Genomic DNA, 12,943 nt, shown 5'->3' with positions numbered 1-12,943 from the left:
GTGAATAATCCATAAAACAAAACGGTGTCTAAATGTCATCCCAGAATTTGGTGTCACAAGTGCACGAGCTTCTAGAATAAATACAAATAAAGGTCTGAATAAAATAAAGCTGTCTGAAAATAAACACACAGCTAAAGTAAAATAGACGGGGACTTCAGAACTGCGGACGCCATGCAGTTATACCTCAAGTCTCCTCTGGTAGCTGAAATCCGAGCAAGTCTATGGTACGCCGCTGGGACCAACTCCAAAATCTGCACAAGAAGTGTAGAGTGTAGTATCAGTACAACCGACCCCATGTACTGGTAAGTGCTGAGCCTAACCTCGACGAAGTAGTGACTAGGCTAAGGCGGTTCACTTACATTAACCTGTACGCAATATTAAAGACAACAACAAATAATAAAAATAAAACAGGTAACTCATTTATAATAATTGAAGCCAACTCAACAGTCATAATCCATTATTATTTCAACCAATTCTGTTGCAGCGTGCAACCCGCTCTCACAATATATTCACATTCATTTCTGTTGCAACGTGCAACCCACTCTCACAATATATTCCTTTTAATCAAGTCTGTCATATATTTATTTCAATCAAGTATATATATAGACTTTTAAATAAGTCTGTTGCGGCGTGCAATCCGATCCCCCAATATTGACTTTTAGATAAGTCTATTGCGGCGTGCAATCCGATCCCCCAATATTGACTTTTAGATAAGTCTATTGCACCGTGTAATCCGATCCCCCAATATTGACTTTTAAATAAGTCTATTGCGGCGTGCAATCCGATCCCCCAATATATATATATACTTTCATTTCCGTTGCGGCATGCAACCCGTTCCCCCAATATAATCTTAAACAACTCATAAATGTAATAAAATTTACTCCAATAAATACTATATCCAATGAGAAATTATTAAGTATCAAGGCACACAATAATTATAATTTATTTATGAACCAAACAATGACAAATAACAATTTATTATGAAAATCATAGAGAAAATAGACAGTTTAATATTTAATATGCTAAATGTCAAGTAACAATTAATGAACATAATTCAAATAAGCATGTAGCAATTATTACAGGAATTTAAGAATTAATATTTGGCATAGAACATGAGAGAAATAATTATTATAATAATTAATTTATGATTTTAAATAATTTATAATTTTTCAAGTAAGCAGACAAACAATTAATTTGACGACGTACAGACACTCGTCACCTCGCCTATACGTCGTTCACATGCAATTCACATAACAAATCATTTAAGTGTTCTATTCCCTCAAGTTAAGGTTAACCACGACACTTACCTCGCTTAGTAAATTCCAACCAATTACTCAACCACAACTTTTCCTTTTAAATTTGACTCCGAAAGCTTCAAATCTATTCACAAATAATTTGATATATTCAATACTAATCATAGGAATTAATTCCATATGAATTTACAAATTTTTCGGATAAATATCCGAAATTCATTTAAATATTCGATAGTGGGACCCACATCTCAAATCCCGAAAAAACTTGGGAAATCCGAACACCCGTTCCTCTACGAGTTCAACCATATAAATATTATCCAATTCCGATATCCAATGGATCTTCAAATCTAAATTTCTCGTTTTTGGAAGATTTTAGAAAAATCTGATTTTTCTTCCATAAATTCACGGATTCATGATATAAACGAGTATGAAATTATGAAATATAGTCAATATAGGATAAGGAATACTTACCCCAATGTTTCCCATGAAAATCACCCAAAATTGTGCCTTAACCGAGCTCAAAACGACCAAAATATGAAAATAATTTCGGACTCTTCGATATATACACTGCCCAGGCATTTCCACACCTGCGGTGCCTGGGCTCCCACATGCGAGAAACTCTCGCATCTGCAGAAAAGGGTCTGCCAGCGTATGTCCGCATCTGCGAGATTTGGTGCGCATCTACGGACACGCTTCTGCGAGAAGCTGTCTGCTTCTGCGAATGTGCGGGTGCGTGCAGATTTTCGCACCTGTAGACTTTTGTCCAGCCACGTTCGGACACATCTACGATCGAAGGCTCACTTCTGCGAGCTCGCACCTGCAGTAAAAAATCCGCAGGTGCGATTATAATAGAAGGCAAAAATTCAGATTTTGTTTAAGTCCAATTCTTGATCCGATTTCAATCCGTATCACTCTCGGGGTACCCGAGGACCCCGTACAAATATACCAACAAGTCCAATAATATAATACGGACTTACTCAGGGTCTCATATCATGTCAAGCAATGCTGGAATTACAATTCACACCCCGATTTGAACTTTGAGTTTTAAACTTTTCAATTTGTAAATCTCGTGCCAAAACATATTAAATGAATCCAGAATGACTTCAAATTTGGCACACAAGTCATAAATGACATAACAGAGCTGTTCAAATTTCCAGAATTGGATTCCGGCTCCGATATCAAAAAGTCAACCCCATGGTCAAACTTGAAAATCTTTAACCTTTAAATTACTAGTTCCGTTAAATGGTCATAACTTGAGATAGGGACCTCCAAATTAAATTCTGGGCATACTTCTAAGTCCCAAATCACGATGCGAAGCTACCAGAACTGTCAAAACACTGATCCAGATCCATTTCCTAAAAATATTGACCAAAGTCAACTCAGTTGAGTTTTAAAGCTTTATTTCACATTTTAATCCATTTTTCACATGAAAACTTTCTGAAAATTTTTTCGGATTGCGCACACAAGTCGAGGAATGAAAATGGTGCTTTTTGAGGTCTTAGAACACAGAATTACTTATTAAATTTAAAGATGGCATTTTGGGTCATCACATTCTCCACCTCTAAAATAAACGTTCGTTCTCGAACGGAGTTAGATAAGAAATACCTGAGCTAGTGAATAAGTGTGGATATTTACTCCGTGACTCGGACTCCCAGGTAGATGCCTCTACCGGTTGACCTCTCCATTGCACCCGAACTGAAGGATAACTCTTAGACCTCAACTGTCGGACCTGCCGGACTATAATAGCCACCGGCTCCTCCTCATAAGTCAAATCTTTGTCCAATTGGACTGAGCTGAAATCTAACACATGGGACGGATCACCATGGTATTTCCGTAGCATAGACACATGGAACACCTCATGAACCACTGATAAACTAGGTGGTAATGCAAGCGTGTAGGCTACTTCACCCACCCTTTCAAGAATTTTAAAGGGTCCGATATACCTAGGGCTCAACTTTTCCTTCTTTCCGAACCTCATTACACCTTTCATAGGTGAAACCCGGAGCACTAATCTTTCTCCAACCATGAATGCAATATCATGAACTTTACGGTCGGCATAACTCTTTTGCCAACACTGAGCTGTGCGAAGTCGATCCTGAATAATCCTGACCTTATCCAAGGCATCCTATATCAAATCGGTACCCAACAACCGAGCCTCTTCCGGTTCAAACCAACCAATTGGCGATCGGCATCACCTTCCGTATAATTCCTTATATGGAGCCATCTGAATGCTCGACTGGTAGCTATTATTATAAGCAAACTCCACAAGTGGCAAGAAATGATCCTAAGAACCTCCAAAGTCTATAATACAAGCGCGGAGCACATCTTCCAATATTTGAATAGTGCACTCTGACTGTCCGTCTGTGTGTGGATGAAATATTGTACTCAACTCCACCAGCGTGCCTAGCTCAAGCTGTAAAGCCCTCCAGAAATGTGAGGTAAACTGCGTACCTCGTTCTGAAATAATAGACACGGGCACACCGTGAAGGCGGACAATCTCACGAATGTAAATTTCAACTAACCTCTTTGAAGAATAGGTAATTGCCAGTGGAATGAAATGTGCTGACTTGGTCAACCTATCCACAATGACCCAAACTGCGTCAAATTTTCTCAGAGTTTGTGGAAGCCCAATAACAAAATCCATAGTGATATGCTCCCACTTCTACTCAGGAATTTCTAATTTCTGAAGCAAACCACTAGGTCTCTGATGCTCGTACTTAACTTGCTAACAATTCAGACACCGAACTACATATGCAACTATATCCTTTTTTCATTCTCCTCCACCAATAATGTTGCCACAAATCTTGATACATTTTAGCGGTACTTGGAAGAATAGAATACCTGGAACTGTGTGCTTCTTCAAGAATTAATTCACGAATCCCATCCACATTAGGTATACAAATACGACCTTGCATTCGCAGAACCCTATCTTCCCCCACAATAACCTGTTTGGCATCACCGTGCCGCACTATGTCCATAAGGACAAGTAAATGAGGATCATCATACTGCCTCTCTCTGATGCGCTCATATAGAGAAGAGCGAGCGACTGTGCAAGCTAGAACCCGACTGGGTTCTGAAATATCTAACCTCACGAACTGATTAGCCAAAGTCTGAACATCTGCAGCTAATGGCCTCTCACCAACCAAAATATATGCAAGACTGCCCATACTCACAGCCTCTCTACTCAAAGCATTGGCCACCACATTGGCCTTTCCGGGGTGATACAAAATGGTGATATCATAGTCTTTCAACAACTCCAACCATCTTCTCTGCCTCAAATTAAGATCTTTTTGTTTGAGCAGATACTGAAGGCTGCGATGATCAGTAAATACCTCACACGAGACACCGTAGAGGTAATGCCTCCAAATCATCAACGCATGAACAATGGCTGCCAATTCTAAGTCATGAACAGGATAATTCTTCTCGTGAACTTTCAACTATCGCGACGCATATGCAATTACCTTGCCATCTTGCATTAATACTACACCAAGCCCAATGTGAGATGCGTCATAATATACCGTATACGATCCTGAACCTGTAGGTAATACCAACACTGGCGCCGTAGTCAAAGCGGTCTTAAGCTTCTAAAAGCTCAACTCACACTCGTCTGACCATCTGAACGGGACACCTTTCTGGGTCAATCTGGTCAATGGGCTTGCTATATATGAAAATCCTTCCACGAACCGACAATAATAACCTACTAAAACCAGGAAACTCTGGATCTCTGTAACTGAAGTAGGTCTAGGCCAATTCTAAACAGCCTCAATCTTCTTAGGATCCATCTTTATGCCTTCTACCGATACAACATGCCCCAAAAAGGCATCTGAGTCTAACCACAACTCACATTTTGAAAACTTGGCATATAACTGATTGTTCTTCAAGGTGTGAAGCACACTTCGAAGATGTTGCTCATGTTCCTCTCGACTGCTGGAGTACATCAAGATATCATCAATGAATACAACCACAAAAGAATCCAAATAAGGCTTGAACACCCGATTCATCAAATCCATAAATGTTGCTGGGGCATTTGTCAACCCAAATGACATCACTAGAAATTCGTAATGCCCATACCGAGTTCGAAAAGCTGTTTTAGGGACATCAGATGCCCTAATCTTCAATTGATGGTAACCAGACCTCAAATCGATCTTCGAAAATACCTTGGCACCCTGAAACTGATCAAATAAGTCATCAATTCTTGGCAGCGGATATTTGTTTTTAATAGTGGCCTTGTTCAACTGTTGATAAACTATACACATCCGCATTGAGCCATCTTTCTTCTTTACAAATAATACTGGTGCACCCCAGGGTGAGACACTGGGTCTAATGAATCTCTGGTCAAGCAAGTCTTGTAATAGAAATGGGCTGAGTGCTCGAAGCCAAATCAATACAGAAGTCAATATCTCTGTCGGGTGGCATCCCCGGCAGATCTGTAGGAAATACCACAGGTTTAAATAAATTAAACTCTCATAAACTAGATAGAAAGTCAAAAATCAATACGGAAGTTCCCAAAATCAGGGTGTCACTGAGTACATGAGCATCTACACAACACACGTATGATAATACTGTCTATGAAAAGTTGAAACTAAATACATAAAGCTGAAAGATAGGGAGGGAGAGTCAAGGTCTGCGAATGCCAGGAAACTACCTCAAAATCTCCGAATGATCAAAATGCTCATATAATCCACACCCACCGTGTCCGGTAATACCTGGATCTGCATACAAAGTGCAGGATGTAGCGTGAGTACTACCAACTCAGTAAGTAACAAGATTAACTATTGGACTGAAACTAGTGAGGAGATAATTCAATTACAAAAAATATAATACAGAAAAATAGACATGCTTTCAAGTTCGACATTTAAGGCCAAAACAATTAATTCATGTCAACTTTAATTAAAACATGATATAATATCTCTCAAAAACTACATGACAGTGATATATACCAGCTGAAGTACACAATAATGAAATCAAGTGCATATTCTCAGAATAACAGTCACTCAGTCCTCCAATTCACTCCAACCTCACAGTAACTCATTCCTCACAGTCTCTCAATTCTCCATTCGCTTGGCACTCGTGCTCGGCACTCGCACTTAATAGGTATCTGCACTCACTGTGGGTGTGCAAACTCCAGAGGGGCTCTTTCAGCCCAAGCACTATAATAAGCCAATTGTGGCATTAATCAATAAAATATGTTGCGGCGTGCAGTACGATCCCAATAAATATCCACATAATCAGGCCCTCGGCCTCACTCAGTCATCAAACTCTCCAGTCCCTTGGGCTCTCAATAATCATGATAATCAACCCAAACAATGATGATATAATGTATCAATAAACAACAACAAAGACTGAGATATAATATGTAAGTAAAACCTGTGACTGAGTAAAAAGTGGCAATCTAGCAGATAATTCAACATGTAACACGGCCTCTGTGGGTCCCTACAGTATCAACACATAGCCTACGCATGATTTTTTAACATGATTTGCAGCTCAATTTCTATAACACATGGAGAATATACGGATTCCAATAGATTATACAACTATATAGTTCCATGGAATTGACCAAGTGACAATTACTATTGTGCACGCCCACACGTCCGTCACCTAGCATGTGTGTTACCTCAACACCAAGTAGATGACACATAATTTGAGGGTTCATACCCTCAATACCAAGTTTAGAACTTATACTAACCTCAAATCATGAAAATCTCTAATCCAACACGTCCTTGCCTCACAAATCAGCCTCCAAAATGCCTCGAATCTGGCCACAAACAGTTCGATACAATCAACACGGGCTAAAGGAATCAATTCCATAAGAAAATACTAAGTTATTAATCAAAAATCAAAAAGTCGACCCATGTCTCGGAAATCAATTAAAATCAGAAAATCTGAAAAAGCATTCAACCAAGAGTCCAACCATACCAAATTTACTAAAATCCAACACCAAATCGACACCCAAATACCCAATTTTAACTCTCCAAATCCCTTGCCTCAACTCCCAAAATTACACCTCAAAACCACACAATCTACGTGGGGAATTCAATGGGAAAACAAAATTATTGAATAAATTTAACCACAAGTGACTTACCTCAAGAAAGCCCTCAAAAATCTTCCCAAAAATTGCCCAATCACGAGCTTGAAATGTCCAAAATGAAGAGAATCTTGGAAACCCTTGAATTTAAACACTGCCAAGTGCTTTCGCACCTGCGGGCCAAATATCCGCACCTGCGGAATCGCTTATGTGATAGAATTTCCGCTTCTGCGGAAGCCACTTAAGTCCACAGGGTACGCACCTGCGCTCCAGGTTCTGCACCTGCGGAAGCGCTTCTACAGCCCATGATCCGCTTCTGCGAAGACAGCCTACGCCCCCTTTCTCCGCATCTGCGTAGCCTTGCTCACACCTACGGGTTCGCAGATGCGGATGAACCCTCGCTCCTGCGTCCTATCCCAGGCCAGTCCATCCTAGCTCCGGACCTGTGCAACATGAGCCGCACCTACGGCATCCCACCTGCGACTAAGACCCTCGCAGGTGCGATCACACCAAAAGGCTCCCAGCTTCAACAATGCTCTAAGTCTCATTTTCGATCCATTAACCATCCAAAATCAACCTTAGGCCCCCGGAACCTCAACCAAACATACAAACAAGTTCCAAAACATGATACGAACTTAGTTGAGCCCTCAAATTACATCAAACAACATCAAAAACATGAATTGCACCCCAATTCAAAGCCTATTGAAACTAAGGAATTCCAACTTCTACAAATGATGCTGAAACCTATCAAATCACGCCCAATTGACCTCAACCTTTGCACACAAGTCACAAATGACACCACAGACCTACTCCAACTCCCAGAACCTCATTCCGAGCCAGATATCCATAATGTCCACTCTCGGTCAAACTTCTAAATTTTTAACTTTCGCCATTCCAAGCATAATTCAACTACGAACCTCCAATTCACAATCCGGACACATTCCTCAGTCCAAAATCACCCAACAGAGCTAACAGTACCATCAAAACTCTATTTTGGAGTGGTTTACACATAAGTCAACAACCGATCAACCTTTTTAACTTAAGCTTTCAACCTTGAGACTAAGTGTTTCAATTCATTCCGAAACCTCATCGGATTTAAACCAACTACCCCGACAAGTCACATAACAATAATTAAGCAAAGAATGAACAGTAAATGAAGGAACGGGGCTGCAACTCTCAAAATGATCGGCCGGGTCGTTACATCCTCCCCCTCTTAAACAAATATTTATCCTCGAACAGGTCTGGAAATGTACCTGGAGTCTCAAATAGGCATGGATATATGCTCCATATCTCCTGCTCGGTCTCCCAAGTAGCATCCTTAACTGGCTGACCTCTACACTGCACCTTCACTGAAGCTATGTCCTTTGACCTCAACTTTAGAACCTGCTAATCCAAAATGGCCACTGACTCCACATCATAAATCAAATCACCATCCAACTAAACCGTGCTGAAATCTAAAACATGAGACGGATCGCCGACATACTTTTGGAGCATAGAAACATGAAATTCTGGATGCACACTCGACAAACTAGGTGGAAAGGCAAGCTTGTAAGCCACCTCTCCAATCCTTTGAAGTACCTCAAACGGCCCAATATATTGAGGGCTCAACTTTCCCTTATTACAGAACCTCATAACACCCTTAGTGGGTGACACCTTAAGTAATACCTTCTCCCCAATCATAAAAGCAACATCACGAAGCTTCCTATCGGCGTAACTCTTCTGTCTAGACTACGTCGTGCGAAGCTGATCCTGAATCAATTTAACCTTGTCCAAAGCATTCTGAACCAAGTAAGTACCCAATAGCCTAGCCTCACCCGGATCGAACCAACCCACCGTGGATCGACACTATATCCCATATAAAGCCTCATATGGATCCATCTGAATGCTCAACTGGTAGCTATTGTTGTAGAAAAACTCCGCGAGTGGCAGAAACGGATCCCAAAAACCCCTGAGATCAATGACCCAAAAACTCCAGGTACACAAGTGCGTAGCATGTCGTCCAATATTTGAATAGTGCACTCTGACTGTCCATCCGTCTCAGCGTGAAATGTTGTGCTCAACTTAACATGGGTCCCCAACTCTCACTATACTGCTATCCAAACTGCATGCCCCGATCTGAAATGATAGACACTGGCACACCGTGAAGGCGAATAATCTCGCGGATGTAAATCTCAGCCAACCACTATGACGAATAAGTAGTCTCAACTGGAATAAAGTGCGTGGACTCGGTCAGCCGATCCACAATCACCCAAATAACATCAAACTTTCTTGAAGTCCGGGAGCCCAATAAAAGAACTTTAATGAAAGAATCTACAAGTATTTCAAAAGTATCAATTTACTATTCAGGTAAAAGTGAATACCATTTTAAAGACCCTTTTTTAGAGTTTTGCCAAATTTCTTTAGTAAAACTAATTATATCTCATGCGGAGCCAAATCATTCCCCTTCACAACTGTGGTGTAAGTTGTTAGATGTTCCTGTGGATTCGATGTTTCATCATACTTTGGAATATTCAGCATTTTGAATCTTTTTGGAATCAACTCCGGAGACGCACTGAGTTTGAACGACAATTGTATATACTTCATAGAATCTAGGCCCTTTAGGACAGGAGATTCTCCCGGAATTCGTTCTATCCGAGCATGAAATTCTTTAGAATTTTGATCCATTCGTGCATTTATTTCCCTCATAAACCTCATGAGTTTGGCTTTAAGAGAATCATCTGCATTATTTTCATTTTCAGATCCACTACTAGGTCCACTTAGTTGATTGTTGTTTCTTCAAAACTTCCCCCGATAATGGTGTTACCGATTCTTGGTGCCGTTTGATTTATAGGGGCGCCGGTAGGGACTCGAACTCCACCATTTGAATTATTTATGTAACGATCCGATCGGTCATTTTGAGCATTTGCACTTCGCTCAGTGATTTGAAGTCTCTAGTAGCTTCATGTGATGTATTATGACTTATGTAAATTATCAATTTTAGTTTTCAGATATTTTGGAATTGATTTAGAAGAATGATTTTCAACTAGGAAGCTTTAAGTTGGTAAAGATGACCAAGTTTGACTTTTGTATATTTGACTCCGGATCGGAGTTTCGATGGTTCCGTTAACCAACATGGCCCGCTGTGGTGTGCAGCCTGATCCCATATAAACTTGAATTTTGGGGTATTTAACCCTGAGAACTATGTTATAAAAGATGTATTGAGGTGACGCACATGCTAGGTGACAAGCGTGTGGGCGTACATTGAGGAAATCATGATTTTAGTCAACTATTGGACTATGACCAGACTTGTTTTATTGTTATATCTTGTTACCTTAATATTCTCCCTACTTTTTTTATTATATGATCTTTGAATCATGTTAGAAATCATGTTTAGTATATACGTTTATTCCGTTGGGACTTAATAAGGTCATTTTTACTGTTGAGTTATTTGCTTAAATTGCAATTACATATTCATTCATTGCATATAATATCTCATTCCCTGTTATCATTTGTTGTCATATGATGTTATCATTGTTTGGGCTGATTGGCATGAGATTTGTGAGCCCGAGAGGCTGGAGAGATTGATGACTGAGTTGGGGTCTGAGGGCCGGAGTGTGAGTGATATTGATGGTATCGGGCTGCATGCCGCATCAGGTTTTATTGATTCATTATGGGATCAGGCAGCACACCGCAGCAGGTTGAGTGATTCATGATGAGATGGGGTTGCTCACGGTAACATATTTATTTTTCTTTATGATGGGATCAGGCTGCACGCCGTAACAAGTTTTATTTATTCATGATGGGATCAGGCTGCATGCCGCAACAGGCCATGTTGGCTTATATTAGCGCTTGGGTAGGATCCACCCCTCATGAGTCTGACATACCAATAGTGAGCGCATGTACAGTACAGTGTTGGGTGATTGATCGTGATGAGTGGGAGTGCGAGACAGTGAGATTGAGTACTCTGAGAGTCTAAGTACATGATTTTATCATTGTGATGCATTGCATTTGACATACGTACATACTTGACATACACGTATATAGATGTATTTCCTTATGCTATACGATTTTATTGACACTTCCCATGCACATTGACATGTAGGCATATAGATGTACTTTTCTCATGCTTTCTAAGAATGAAATATCTTATCTGTTGTTGAAAGTTTTTGGGAAAAATCATAGTTTTCTGATATACTCATATTTTGGTGATTTCGATGAAAGATTTGGGTTTTAATGTTATACCTAAAAAGCATGCCTGCTTTCCGTAACTGTGAATGAGTTGAGCATCATATGTTTGAGTTATTACTTGTAATGCTTTTATTATTTGGTTACGAGTTGTTCTTGGCTATTTATGTTGGACTTTGACCATTTCCAAGCTCGTCACTGCTTTTAAACTGAGGTTAGGTTTGTTACTTATTGAGTACATGGGGTTGGTTGTACTCATACTATACTTCTGCACCTTGCGTACAAATTTTGGAGCTGATGTTGCTGCGTATGGAGGGAGTTGCCATTGTTGATGTACCTGCGTTCCGGTTACAACTGCCTCTTATTCTTGGTAGCTTTAGATTTATAAATCTATTTATGTATATTTCGAACAGATGATGTATTTATTTTATACCAACTTTGTAAACTCTAAATCTTAGAAGCTCATGATTTGTACTACCAATCCTTGGGATTTTTGTATAAAAGCTCAGTTATTTCATCATTTATTTTCTCAGTAAATCTCATTTGAATTGGATTGTTGCTAATTGGCTTACCTAGCGGGTTGGTTTAGGTGCCATCATGACTAGTTATATTTTGGATCGTGACAAGTTAGTATCAGAGCTCTAGGTTCATAGGTTCTACGAGTCATGAGCAAGTGTCTAGTAGATTCTTGTGGATGGGTATGATGATGTCCATACCTATCTTCGAGAGGCTACATGGCATCTAGGATAAACTTCTTGTCTTTCTTTCCTTATCGTGCCGCATTGATTCATCTTGAAGCGTATCTCTTTGAATTCCTTCCATCACTTGTATGCGTATGTGAGCGTTCGATATTAGTTGTGCATCAACGACTTGCGATTCCATGGATAAGGTGCGAGATGCGTTTTTTGAGTTTTAGTGATGGCCCAGTCTGGAGGACTTGAGGCCAAGTTTAGACCGCATCTTAGACTTGGTAGTTTCAGTTGTGTGAGCATGTGTTTTTAGGCTTATATGTCCGATAGTGTCCCTATGCGTGGAATTTATGGCTCGGTGAATGGTTGGATGAATGCATGGAGGGTATGACATGATTGCGGTATGCGTTCAAATGGTCTAGATGTGGCGAGAAGAATTTGCTTGGGATGTGGAAAGGACTATATGATGCTTGAATTTGTTTGGATGTATTGTACAATCTCAAGTTATGATCGTGTTGAGGGATATTTCATGTTGTTTATTTGTGGAACGAAGTAGATTCTCATTTTTTGTTGATGAGTTCAAACTTAGGAAGATTAAGTGATTGCATAGTAGTTGTGGCTGTACAAGGGTATAGGGAGATGTCAGTTTGAGGCTAAGTAGGTGAATTATTACCTGCGGGGTAATCTACGGATGTCTGATCCTTATGATGTTGTGTTAAAGGTTTCTTTTCTTCCAGTGGGTTATATGTGTTGAGATTTGAGTTTGGATTGGTTGAGAAAGTTGACCTGACTGCCACGAGGATGAATGTGAG

Source organism: Nicotiana tabacum, chromosome 12 (genome assembly GCF_000715075.1).
Source record: "Nicotiana tabacum cultivar K326 chromosome 12, ASM71507v2, whole genome shotgun sequence".
NCBI classification, from domain to species: Eukaryota; Viridiplantae; Streptophyta; class Magnoliopsida; order Solanales; family Solanaceae; genus Nicotiana; species Nicotiana tabacum.
The sequence above is the reverse complement of the archived record's forward strand: the minus strand, read 5'-3'. Positions refer to the sequence as shown.